Source organism: Crocodylus porosus, unplaced genomic scaffold, assembly GCF_001723895.1.
Source record: "Crocodylus porosus isolate Cpor-Errol unplaced genomic scaffold, CroPor_comp1, whole genome shotgun sequence".
NCBI lineage: Eukaryota > Metazoa > Chordata > Crocodylia > Crocodylidae > Crocodylus > Crocodylus porosus.
Genome location: NW_017728947.1, coordinates 103,048,585 through 103,060,291, shown reverse-complemented (window position 1 = coordinate 103,060,291; position 11,707 = coordinate 103,048,585). Strand labels below are relative to the sequence as shown.

Genomic DNA, 11,707 nt, shown 5'->3' with positions numbered 1-11,707 from the left:
CTGTTCTTTTAAGACCAGAGATGATTCTGTCTGTTAATAGGTTAAATTTTCACTTGCTGTTTCCCTAATGGGTTGTTTTTTGGGTTTTGTTTGTTGTTTGCCTTTTTTTAAAGTGACCTGCTTTTAATTTCGTGTCAAGAATGAGTCACGCCGGCTCCTGCTAGGAGGGGATAAGGGGGCTGTTTCACTTGCGGGCATTTGTTTTTAGGCTGTGGACATCCAGCTGTTGGGTTATTGGGTCTTTTTACCCGCCTGGTCCCGTGTCCTGAAACATCTGGAGATAGCAAAAGGTCAATGAGCACCTGTATTTTGGAGACCTATGTGCAGTGAGAGGCTACAAAGTAAAGGGCTTCCTAGTTTTCTGACTTTTGGAAAGTCCATATATATTTAGAAAATTAATGGTTTGCGAGAGTTTTTTGAATACAGTTTCTGAAATTCAGGCAGTTTTGAATGGCAATAATTAGTTTTTCTGTGAAGTTTTCACATGGGTGGTGTTGACGTTGTCTCCAGTGATTCATTTCTTAGTGGTAGGTTGCTATGCCTAGGTCCAAGTTTGAAGCGGCCCAGATGCAGATTGAAGGCGAGCTCGGTGCTGCGGCATTCGGTCTGGATTGCAGATGGTCTGCTGCTGTGAATGGTTATGGCTTCGCTGACTTCTCAGAGTCGGTGACACTACCGCTGAAAACGGGCGTTGCCTTTGCACCGTGGTAAAAATTTGTTGTGGCACAAAGCCTGAGCAACCAGATGCCTGTGCCCGTTGTCACTCCATAAATGCCCAAAATTGTGGCTGTGGTAATGGGTAGTATAAATTTGCAGAGGATGTCTGCCTGCTTTATGGCAGGAGAACATGGGCATCTCGGAGCTGTCTGTGCTCTCCAGCTGCCTGGGGCTGGCTCACCCAGTGCTTCAGGGGTTCAATCCTACGTGCCCCGAAAACACCCCTGCAGGGGAATGCCCAGGGCATGCAGGATCAGGCTCCACAGGTGCTGGGAGTGAAAGCCTGGCGTGGATGCCTTACAAGAATGTGCCCTAGGAGTCCCCATGCAGGGGGTTCCCAGGGCACATATCTCACTGCTGTGTCATGACTCGCAGTGCGCCTGTTCAACTCAGGGAATCCTGGACAGGTGCTCACAGGTCTTCAGAGGTCCCTGTCTGCAGTCTTGACCCAGAAATCCCCCATCAGGCGCTTCCCAAGGTGCATGTAAGGTGCTGCCATGCCCATTTGAGGCATGCATAGGGAATGCCTTGAGTTCTTCTTGCAGAGGCATACCCCAAGTCAGTCCCCCTGTTTGTAACTGTCCTGGAGCGTCAGACCCCTGGAGCCCTGGGGGTGGTAGGGGCCTAACCTTGCAAGACAGTGGGTGTTATCTGTCACCCAGTGAAGTGGACCAGCTGTGCTAGGCACAGGTCTTGGCACAGGAGACCCTGCTCCAAGGGTGAAGGCTGTTTTTACAGCCTATAAGGATGTCCCCAGAATGTGAGCCTTGGGTCAGACTGAGCTATAACTTCAAGCCTTGCTGAGCCTGGTATCACTTTTAGTTGTGTCTGATACTTAGACTTGATCAGTCTTCCTTTCTGTATCCTAGTTACTCATAATTTACCTTCCGTAAATAAAATTATATGAAAGATGATCAGGTATAGATTAGACTTTTGAAATAGGCTTTCAAGGCATCAGTGAACTTTCTAGTTTTAATCCTCTCAGTTCATGTTCTTAAATCATTTTATGGTTGCATTAACTTTTAATACCTGAAATGTTAGTTGAGAGAAAGTTGTTTGGACTGTGCTAATTATTAGGCTCAATATATTTAGATGCTTTCTGGAAAGCAATGTCATAGTAATTCAGTATTTTTCTAATTCTTCCCTAAAGTTGCATCATTCTGTCGAAGCAGATGAGTTGGGCTGTCATCGGAATTGCGTAGTTCGACTCCACTTTGGATGAACAGGCTTTTTACAAAATCTGGAATCTTCCCGCCTGAACGCCTTTCTGTTGTTTAAGGGTAACTCTCAGTGAAATCTTACTCTTATATTTGGAGTTTCTGTTCTTTGCTAGCCCAAGGTGTTCTGATATTTGTAGGCTAAATTCTTAATGTTCAGTTTCAGAGTAATTTTTTTGAAGCAGTCAAGCATCCAAGATGTCAGAGTGGACTTTTTTTAGCCTTAACAGACTGGATGAAATCTTTTCAGTTATTTGCTTAGGGTTGCATGTTCTGACTGTGTGTCACTTATTACCTGTTCCATTGTAACGTTACCATAATGTTTTTGTAATATCCCTTTTCTAATTATTTTAATAACAAGCTCGATGCAGGGATATTTCCGTATTTATGCCCTTTGATGCAAGCGGGGATCTCTGCAGTTGCAGGAAGTGAGTCTTGTGTGGTATTTATGAAATAGCCTGATGAGACAGTATTTCTGATATTGGCAAGCTATTGCTCTAATATAAAATCTTGGATGTGATAAAGGAATTGGTGTGGTTCATTTAAATGTTTTATCTACTGTAGTTAACTATGAAATACTTCAAATGTATGGTATTGAGTCTGAAGAAGAATTTTTTATATTAGTTGCATTTTTATTCACTTATTGGTGGAAACACTCTGATTCCCTGCTAGCATTTCACCATTGTTGATGGATTTTAATATGGATTGCTGTTACTCCATGCCTGATCTTTATGTACGATGTCACATTTGTAGTCACATGCAGTATTTTTCCATCTGCTAAAGGTGGATAACATAAAGAAGGCACATGTAGTTTTTTTTTTTCCAACTGCTGTTTTCAGTCAATTAAATCAGGCTGGATAAGTGACATTATATTGAATCTGATGATCTTTTAATGACAAGTTTGTTAATCCCTGGATTTTACATAGGTGGAATCAGAGGGTTTTTTGGAGGTATTTTTAGTTCAAATTTAATTATAATTCAGGAGTTTCTAGATTTAGTAACTTCTGATCGTGTGTCTGGTTCAGCTGAACTACCGTTATTACTTAATTGAAATACTGTTGTACTCTTCTTCCTGCTGAAAACCTCCACATAATTCCTAGCTGAAACGCTACTTCGCCCGCACTTTAGACTTATATACACTGATTGAGTTCTCATCTGGAAGTGGAGCTGTATCCTTAAATAATTAAGGAGTGAGGGAGTGGGGTAAATGCTAAAAAGTACTTTTCATTTACTGCTAAGTGGCCTCAGAGACAGCTGTTCTTGCTGGTGGAAAGTGCTTATCTAGACAGAGAAGCTGCTTGTCCAGAATGAAATGCTGCACTCTGAAACGCTGCAGGATTGTTTTGTAGTCTTCTGCATGCAGAAAATTCAGTACCAGACCTTTGTAAAGAATAATTTATGAAGGTGTCCTTTTAAAATGTAGGCAACATTTTATTACTAGACTCTTCTTCCTCTACCCCAATTTGTAGATTAAGGTGAGCCTGACAGTAGTATTGTTTACCTGATGGCATTAGTAAATAACTGAGACTAATTTGGCTCAGTAAGTGTGCATTTAGCCCCTACTTCTGCAGATAGTGAAACCAAGGCAGGTTATGAATTCTAGACTCCCAATCTTGTGCTCTGCCCTAAGGCTGTCCTTCTCATGTCATTCTTCCATTGACTTAATTTAGTGCTTTTCAGTCTAGTAAATTTATTTTAAAACAGTTCAGCAGGTAGGCTGGCTTCAGCTGTAGTTTTATGAGAATCTGAACAGTAATACCCCATGCTTCTTTCTATGTCATTTCTTTTAATGGTAATGGAGGAAGAGGAACTAGTATGAAGCATATGCCACTTCTGGTGACCAAATACGTCTCCTATTATAAAACTACTTGGCAAGTAACAACCCCCTCTTAAAGGCCCATTTCCGTTGGATTTTAACTCCAGCAAACAGTTTTATGCTGCCTAGGTGCTTAGTTTCTTGGAAGTAACAAAGACCAGAAATGAAATGGCATATTCTTGTTTAGACTATTTTAGACCTATGTACCTACAATATATAGTATTTTACATAGATTGTCTAGAATTAAAAATGAAGTACACTTCTAAATTTTCCTCTGTCCTTAAATCTAGTGTCTGTTTTCCTCGTTTTCTTACCTCATGAAAGGCCCCAGTCTTGTGGTTGATAGAAGCCTTATTTCAACTGTAAAATCCTCAGAGACCTTCAGTACCCAGACACCAGTTTAAATGTTCCTTGCTGTGTTATATGAGTTATTTTTGGGTGGTCAGTGTTAATCCATTGCTGCAGTTAAAGCTTATATCATGTCCCTTGCATGCCCTGCTCCACTACGAGCATTAGAGTGTCTGATCCTTGCCCTGTCTGCCTTCCTCTTTGTGTTGTGGAAATGCTCAAAGGCCCCCGGTTGTAGTCAGGTCTCCTGTATGCCAAGTGCTGTGCAAAAGCTGAGACAGATGTATTCTTTGCCCTGAGAAGCTTTATATTTTAAGATGAGATATTAATATATTAGCAAGTATTTTAAAGGTTGTTAAGGTATCAAGGCAATGAACAAGTTTTCTGAAATAAAGGTAGGTAGGGTTTTAGTGTGTGAGTTGCATTTACTCTGTGATAAGTGAAAGCTGACCTGCAGTAGCTTAATTAGCCCACTTTCATTTAGCTTTCAGGTACCAGGTTAAGAGCATGCCCAATTACTGCTGCGCAACTGGCCTGCTGTAAAGCCCCACCCTCCTTTACCGTGTGATAACTCGTGTCTGTGCCCTCAGATATTACAGTGATAGGGACTAGATAACATTTCCTAGGAGAAATGGATATGTAAGTGACAGACATTAAGCAGGAATTTCAGGAGATGGCACTCACAGTAAGCTTTGTGCAGTTGCATGGTCTCTAGCTCTTGTGCACAGCTTCATGGTTCTGAATTAAAACTATTATTTCTTATAAATGTCACCTAAAATAGACTTCCTTCTAGACAGCTGGTGTTAATTAGCTGATGTATTGTAGGCATCTGTCTCTGATCTTTCGTGCTGCTCCTTATGCTGGGAATGCTACCCCTTCACAGCCTGTCAGAACCCTAGTCCTTGCCCTCACTTAATTCAAATTAGTGCTAAAATCTCTCTTCTCCTAATGTATTACCTTCCTGAATTGGGTTTTACAGAAACCAACAAGATAAGCAGTCTTGAGCTGAATAATTATGAAAAACCTCAATTGCCTGCCCTTCTTTTCCCCTTCCACTTACAGGGGGGTGGGGTGGTTGGCACTACTATGCCACTGAACTTGTAAATTTGGGGCAGTGAGATTTTGTTTTTTGATATTTTCTCTTGAGAGCCAGGGCAGTCATGGATGCTTTAAAATCTGAAATGTTGGAAGTGCATCTAGAGCTACATTTTATACAAGTCAAAAAAGAGATTTTCATAACTCTAGTTGCTCTGTTACTAAAACTTGAAAATAGACCTACATCTGCCAGTTCTGTTATAGGTAATCGCAGGTCCCTTCATAATGCAGTAAACTAGACTTGAATAGGGGTACATTTCTGATGAGCAAGATAGTCTTCAGCCCACAGAATATGATGCTTTATTTATGCAGAAGGGAAATCCCCTGGGGTTGACCAATGTCAAATTCTTATGTTTAGAAACTCTAAGGCCAAAGCGGGCAATTGTGGCTGAATAGTCCAGGGGTCAGCAGTGTTTTGCAGTGGGCTGTCGCTTTTAACATAGCTTAGCTCTAAGCACAAGCTGCTTCCAGCCCGACTTGCACCACCAGAGCTGAAGCTGCACTTGCTGCTTTCTCCCACAATGCCACTCTTGCCAAAATGAGGTTGAAACCCCCCAGCTCCACAGCTGGATAAAATGGCTCCATAATCCAGATCTGGTCCAAAGGATGTAGGTTGCTGACCCCTGATATAGTATGATCTCCCACATAACACAGACAAATGGTTCCTTGACGATCACATCCATCAACATATATGATGGTAGTAAATGAATACTATTTTTACCCCATTAGCCTTAGTTCTAGCTGCTGTTCAAGAAAAGCAAAAATGTGTATGTAACATTGAATATGTAGTCATAGCTCTTGTGAATTCCCTTTTGAAGCTCTCTTGAAATTTAAGTTTGCAGGTAGTTCTCTGTTTAACACTTTTGCATCCTTGTATTGAGATCTTGTGTGAAAGAGAGAGGAAATTCTAAAATGATGTGTCCAAACAAAAATAATTGGGAGTTTTCATTCCCGGCTTTCTTTGTGATTCTTTCCAGCTGCACTTCCTCACCATGTGTCAGCAGCAGCTGCACTGCAGCATCAGTCCCTGTGACAGATGGAGCTGGTGTCTCCCTGTGAAATGGTAGCATGAGCTTTCTATTGTTTACAACTGGCTTCACAATGTTAATGTTTTTGGTGGCCTGGAGCGTTGCTTCTGAAAAGCTGCCAGCTCTAACCGGGCCTACCGCTTAGCGGTCTCTACTGATGTGCCAGTTGGTGGCATGCTTCCCCTCTGCTATCGCTTGCTTCAGACTCGGCCAGCACGGTTGTTTGCTCCAGACCCACGAGGGCAGTATCCCCATAAAGCAGCGTCCATGGGGCTTGAAGGAAGTGGGAGAGTGATGAGAGAACACCTGCTTCACATGAGGTCTGGAGGTGCCCGTCCCTCTCTGCTTGTTTGCAATGAGTGGGAAGTGTTTGGCCCTCTTAGCAGTGAAAAGCACATCTGGTTGTTTGTTTTGTTTTATTAACATGGAAGAAGTTAATTAAGCTTTCATCATTTTTAAAGTAGGATCCAGCATGACTGTTTGTTAGTTTGCACTGTGTTATCTTGGATGAACAGCCTGCCATCGGAGGTTGTTCAAGCACCTACATTGAACACCTTCAAGAGTAAATTGGATGCTTATCTTGCTGGGATCCTATGACCCCAGCTGACTTCCTGCCCTTTGGGCAGGAGGCTGGACTCGATGATCTCCCGAGGTCCCTTCCAGCCCTGATGTCTATGAAATCTATGAAATAGGTTAGACAGTAGCACCCAAAATACTTAAATATGAAGAGCTTTAATTACGCTTGCTCTGGCATAGCAAAAAGCCTCATAATTGTTCTCTAAAGCAGTGGTCTCCAAAGTGGGGTGTGTGCAAGATGATCCATTGGGATGTGGGAAGAAAATATTAGAACTTCTATTTAGATGTATATTTATATAAATATACATGTATTGGGGGGGTGTGCTCAAAAATTTTTTACTGATAGGGGTGTGCAATCAAAAAAGTTCGGCGACCACTGCTCTAAAGTCTAAAACAGGCTTGTCCAACATGCAGCCTGCCACGGCATTTTCTGTGGCCCCCGGTGCTTCTACGGGAAATGAAAGTAAACATTGCTAACTTTCATTCCCGCCCCTTGTCCCTCCCCAGCCCCTCAGCAGCTTCCTAATGGCTGCTGAAGGGCTAGGGAAGGGACAAGGTTCCCACACGCACCATGTCAGCTTGATGTTGCCAACATGGTGCGTGCGGGAAGAGGAGTGCAGACCCGGCCCGCCTCCTCCCGTCCCCAGTACCATGTGGGGAAGCCACCACTGCCTGGCCAGAGCGACTCGCCGCTCCCCACGTGCGAGCGAGAGGCAGACTGGCTTGGCTGCCCGGCCCTGTGTTGCTGGCGAAGGCAAAGCAATGTGGGCAGGTGCCTCCTCCTGCCGGGCTGTTGGCATTGGCCGTGCCGCGCAGGGTGGCCCCGGGCTCAGGTGGAGCCTGCACTCACTGCGCCCTGAGGTGCTGCCAAGCCCCAGATCCAGCTCTAGCTCCAGCCCCCTCCAGCCCGGTGCGGCGATGCGGACCCATGGAGGCGGTGAGGCAGCCAGGTGCACCCTTGTTGTCTGCCTCTGCCGTCTCCTGCCCGGCTGAGGTGCCACAGGTTGGGCTGGGCCGGGGTCAGGGCAGGAAGACTGTGCCTCCCCCGGGGCCAGAGCCGGTGACTGTGGGCTCCCGGCACCTGTGTGTGTGTGTGGGGGGGTCCCTGCCTTTCACAGGGGAGGGAGGCTCAGCTCTGACCCCCATTTCTTGGGACGAAGGCTTTAACCTCAAAGCCTGGTCTTCCCTCCTGAGAGTCGGCTGTGCCCATGCCCCAGAAGCCAGGTGCTGGACCGTTACAAAGGAAGGCAAAAACCTCCACAGTCTGCTCTAATCTAACCACAAGATAAAATTCCTTCCTGACCCCAGATTTGGCGATCAGTGGGACCCCGAGCAGAGGGGCAAGACCAGGGCTTGGCAGCATTTTTTGGGCAGTGCCAAAAATACCCACAGCCTGGACTTGTAAAATGTTGGCGTGCCAGTGGCAGGCAACGGAGGAGCCACGAGGGGCTCTATCCTTGTTGTGGCAGCATAGCCCTGACCCTTCCCCTGAAGTCTGCCCCGAGGCACACGTGCCAAGCAAAATGCCTCTGTGTGCTATGCTCTGGCACCCATGGAAGAGGTTGCCTACCTCTGGACATAACCCTCTAGACAAAAACGTCTGGATTTGGTCCCAGAAGGAGCATTGGCATACCTCAGTCAAAGTCCCTAGCCTCGGCTGTAGCCAACACCCAATACCTCTGAGGAAGACTTAAAAACACCCTGGCACATATAGCAGGAAAGGGAAGGGTGGTGGTTGGGGGCAACCAGCAAGGCCCAGAAGCATGAGAAGTACCTATAGTAAAACATAGGCATAGCTATGCCTGTATCAGGGGTAGGCAAAATATGGCCCACGAGCTGTATCCAGCCCACCAATTGATCCTATCTGGCTCACCACTGGGAGCCTGAGGAGTAAGGGTTGTGCCCTCTGTTGCTGCGCTCTGCCTCAAATAATTGTCCACCCTGATCTAGATCAGTGGTTCTCAACCTTTCTTGTACCAGGACCCATTTGTAAACATAGATGGTCAGTCCCGACCCAGTGTCCCTCACTGCTCCTACCTCTAGACCCCATTGCCCCAGTGTGTGGGGCATGGGGGGGCTCCAAGTAGCCCCTTGCAGGCTGGGACTCTGCCAGCCCACAAGAGAAAAGCCACAGTTATATATTTTTCTCCTTTAAAGGAGAACCCACTTTTAAAGTTTGCTCATGACCCTTTCACATATTCTTGAGACCTTCATTAGTGTCAAAGGGCACGTGACATCACTTCCTGATGTGATGCCTCTTCCTGTGAGGTCTTTGAATATGGCTCGCTGGCTCACTGGGTGATAAGTTTGTGATCCATCCCCACATTCAGAAAGGTTGGACACCTCTCGTCTAAAACATGGTCTTACATTGCAAATTTCATTTAAATTTATGGAAGTATCATCTTTAGCTTGTGATCCACCTCTGTCACTAACCAAATAAATACATATCTTATGCTAGTATTACATTGTACTTTTGCTCCCTTTGTACGTATGACAATTTTCAGATCAGCACTTGTGAGATCCTTTTACTGGGCCCTATTTTGAGTGTTGAGTGGCTTCCTGGAATAGGCCTGGAGCAAAAAAAGGATACGTTTCACAGCACATTTTTTAGAAGCTCCTTTTGATTTAGCACATCCTGCTTGTGCTGCTCTGTTAAACAGGCTGTGCAGTGCTGTCACCTCTTTGCAAGGGCTGACAACGACATCAGTCACTCTAGTAATACAAGACTGTCTGGACATGGAAATAAGGAGATCAAGATGTTGTGGTTGAATCAAATATTGCAATGGGGAGCACAGTACAAAATTAAACAATTTGATCGTAGTTCACAGTCTGTAATAGTGCAGTGTTATTTAACAAGAGTATCTGGGAAACATTATTATGCAGTCACAGGATAAGTTTCCTGCTTTAGAGCGAAGACTACCTTCACAACTTACTTGATACTAAAAGGTAGAATTAAATAGAATTTATTTAGTAATAGAGGATTTTATTATGTGTAGGTCGGTAGTTTAAAACATTTGATGTAGAACTGAAGTTTAAAGTCTGTACTAACAAGCATGATGCTGGTCATTTTAATCTTGTCTGTGAAACTGTGGTGATGTTACTTTGGTTTTATTATCCTGTTCCAAACTTTTCTACACTTACTGATATATCTAGCTTCTTAAAAGAGGCTTGCAGCATTCTTGCAATGGCAAAAAGCCATGTTAAGCAGGCAGAGATCAAGATGGGGCAACTAAGACTGGGCATGCCAAAAGTCATCTCTGTCTTTTAGGGATTTAGAAATCTGTTTTTAAACAAATCTGCTTACATCTCAAAATTCACATATAAGAAATTTTAAGTCATATGCTTGTAGAAATGCAACTTTAATGTTCTTCAATATTTCTAGACTATTCCAACACAGCTACTAGTTTTATTAAGGGATTGGAACATATGGGAGTTGTAGGGGGAGAAACTGCAAGTGTTAATGCATGGAAGCTAGTGCAATAGACACACACACACACACTCTCTCTCTCTCTCTCTCTCTCTCTCTCTCCCTCTGAGTAAACAGTTTAAGGATTTTTAATGCATATATCTCCCAGAATTTTACTGTGGGAAGCTTAGCCAAGTATTTTCATTAAAGTCAATGGGGTTGCAATAATTAAAATGCTAGCATCAATTTGGGAGGGTTGGAATTACTACTTACTCACCTTGACAAAATTGATTAATCACAGGTGTTTTAGTTCTGATAATGTAGCATAAATATACATTATATGCCTTCCATTAAAAGAAAACTCAAAATTTAGGAAACACCTGAATTAAGGTTGCTTATACACTTTTAATTCAGTCCTTTATATTGCACCTTTAATTTACACGATTGAATACTATTTTTTTTAATTAATTGCACAAAATGAATGGTGGTCAGTGAATGAGCAGTTGCACTGAATTCCTTTGCATCTTTCTCCTATGTATGGCTTCAGGCCTACTTTACTGCATGTTGCTTAAACCTGGTGCTGAATTAAGAACGATTAATTTCCTTACGGCAGTTCTGTAATGCCCGTTGCCGCTAACTAATGAATTATTTTCACAACGTGCATGTGAGGTGGGGATATCAGTGTTGTTCTTCTTCCAATGACCCAGATAGACTTCTGCACAGGCTAAGGCCAAAATTCTTAGCAGTATTCTAATTCTGGATGCCTCGTTTGAGATTACTTAGGACCTGGCTTTTTTCTGAGCGCTTCACATTATTGTGTATGTTCAAAGGTCAAAGCACTGTTTCTTTTGATTGTTTGCAATTAGCTACCCAGTATTTCCACAGGTCAGCTTTGGAAAAGAAAAAAATTCTTGAGCTAATCATTTCAGAGGGTGGTGGTGGATGGGTCATATTCGACCTGGGGAGAAGCGGGCAGCAGATTCCTCCAGGACTCCGTCCTTGGGCCCGCGCTGTTCAATTTCTTTATCAGCGATTTGGACGACGGGGTGAAAAGCAACCTGTTTAAATTCGCTGATGATACCAAAATTTGGGGTGAGGTGAGCACACTAGTAGGGAGGGAAAGACTGCAGCAAGACCTGGATAGGTTACAGGGGTGGGCTAGCAAAAAACAGAATGCGCTTCAATACTGGCAAGTGCAGGGTGCTGCACGTGGGCAGTAGTAACCAGCAGGACACTTACAAGATGGGAAAATCCCTTCTTGAGAGCATGGAGGCAGAAAGGGATCTTGGAGTTATTATTGACTCCAAGATGAATGTGGGCCGACACTGCGAGGTCACGGTTGGCAGGGCTTATCGGACCTTGTCATGCATCCACAGGTGCAGCTCTAGCAGGGCCAAGGAGGTGATCCTCCCCCTCTATGCAACACTGGCCAGGCCACAGCTGGAGTACTGCATCCAGTTCTGTGCGCCACACTTCAGGAGGGATGTGGACAACATTGAGAGGG

The 11,707-nt window shown here is 44.1% G+C and overlaps 1 protein-coding gene across 1 annotated transcript in view; it reads left to right on the top strand.

Moving 5' to 3' along the window:
- The first annotated feature begins 1,033 nt into the window (after positions 1-1,033).
- Positions 1,034-11,707, top strand: part of LOC109320634 (SERTA domain-containing protein 2-like) — a 20,844-nt gene continuing 10,170 nt past the window's right edge. Inside the window, exon 1 of the mRNA XM_019550812.1 lies at positions 1,034-1,997. The gene's annotated coding sequence lies outside the window, so the exon portion shown is untranslated. The remainder of the gene's footprint in view (positions 1,998-11,707) is intronic.